Source organism: Cryptomeria japonica, unplaced genomic scaffold (assembly GCF_030272615.1).
Source record: "Cryptomeria japonica unplaced genomic scaffold, Sugi_1.0 HiC_scaffold_89, whole genome shotgun sequence".
Classification (NCBI taxonomy): domain Eukaryota; kingdom Viridiplantae; phylum Streptophyta; class Pinopsida; order Cupressales; family Cupressaceae; genus Cryptomeria; species Cryptomeria japonica.
The window spans coordinates 500,503-502,500 of record NW_026728911.1 but is presented as its reverse complement, the minus strand read 5'-3'; positions in this window follow the sequence as shown (position 1 = coordinate 502,500).

Below are 1,998 nucleotides of genomic sequence, written 5' to 3'. Positions count from 1 at the left end.
CGAAGTTGGAAGTTGGGTTAATTGCCCGGGCGCGCACCTTCGCCAGGGTGGGCACCTTGGTGCGCACACCTTGGCTGGGCTGCGCACCAGGGCGGGCTCAAGATGGCACCAGCATTCCCTTTTTCTCACTATCTTTCAAAACGGAAATTTTAAAATCTCATTTTTTTTTTGCCTTTTATGGAAATTAGTGAAGGCATCGCATCAAAGGTGCGCACCTCGCTGCCCACCTTGGTGTGCTCCGAGGTGCCCACCACGGTGCGCAACGCCGGTGCGAACCCGGGAGCGCCCCGATGTGTGCTCCAAGGTGCGGCGTGCACGAAGTCGGACCCCGGTTTGCCCCGGGTGCGCACCTCGCGTGCACCTTGGTGCGCACACCTTGGCTGGGTTGCGCGGCCTGGTGGGCACCATGGTGCGCACCAAGGAGCGCTCCGAAGTGTGCTCCAAGGTGCGGCGTGCACGAAGTCGGAGCCCGGTTTGCCCCGGGTACGCACCTCGCGTGCACCTTCGCCGGGGTGGGCACCTCGGCTGGGTTGCGCGCCCTGGTGCGCACCAAGGAGCGCTCCGAAGTGTGCTCCAAGGTGCGGCGTGCACGAAGTCGGAGCCCGGTTTGCCCCGGGTGCGCACCTCGCGTGCACCTTCGGCGGGGTTGCGCGCCCTGGTGGGCACCATGGTGCGCACCAAGGAGCGCTCCGAAGTGTGCTCCAAGGTGCGGCGTGCACGAAGTCGGAGCCCGGTTTGCCCCGGGTGCGCACCTCGCGTGCACCTTCGGCGGGGTTGCGCGCCCTGGTGGGCACCATGGTGCGCACCAAGGAGCGCTCCGAAGTGTGCTCCAAGGTGCGGCGTGCACGAAGTCGGAGCCCGGTTTGCCCCGGGTGCGCACCTCGCGTGCACCTTCGCCGCGGTGGGCACCATGGCGTGCACGAAGTCGGAGCCCGGTTTGCCCCGGGTGCGCACCTCGCGTGCACCTTCGCCGGGGTGGGCACCTCGGCTGGGTTGCGCGCCCTGGTGCGCACCAAGGAGCGCTCCGAAGTGTGCTCCAAGGTGCGGCGTGCACGAAGTCGGAGCCCGGTTTGCCCCGGGTGCGCACCTCGCGTGCACCTTCGCCAGGGTGGGCACCTCGGTGCGCACACCTTCTCAATGTTTTCTTGCCTTTTCTGGAAATTGGTGAAGGCAGCGCATCAAAGGTGCGCACCTCGGTGTGCTCCGAGGTGCGAACCCGAGAGCGCTCCGAGGTGCCCACGAAGTCGAAAGTCGGGTTAATTGCATTGTTTTCCCCGGGTGCGCTCCGAGGTGCGCAACATCGGCGCGCACCAAGGAGGGCTCCGAAGTGTGCTCCAAGGTGCGCACGATGGCGTGCACCTCTGGTGCGCACGATTCGGAGCTCGGTTTGACCGGGGTGCGCACACCTTGGCTGGGTTGCGCACCTTTTGTGCGCTCCAAGGTGCGCACGAAGTCGGAGCTCGGTTTGCCCCGGGTGCGCACCTTCGCCAGGGTGCGCACCTTGATGCGCACGCCTTGGCTGGGCTGCGCACCTTGGTGGGCGCCATGGTGCGCACCTTTCGTGCGCTCCAAGGTGCGCACGAAGTCGGAGCTCGGTTTGCCCCGGGTGCGCACCTTGGTGGGCGCCATGGTGCACTCCGAGGTGCCCAAGATTGGTGCGCACCAAGGAGCGCTCCGAAGTGCGCTCCAAGGTGCGCGCGAAGTCGAAAGTTGGGTTAATTGTCCGGTTTGCCTCGGGTGCGCACCTTGCGTGCACCTTCGCCAGGGTGGGCGCCTTGGTGCGCACACCTTGGCTGGGCTGCGCACACCTTGGCACCCGCGTTTCCTTCATTTTAAATTTTTTTTTTTTACAATCTCTCAAGTGGGAAATTCTATAATCTCAACTTTTTTTGCCTTTTCAGGAAACTTTTGAATGGAGCGCATCATTGGTGCGCTCCGAAGTGTGCTCCAAAGCTCTCTCCAGCTGCGTGCACCTGCCCCGGCCGCGCACCCGGCCCC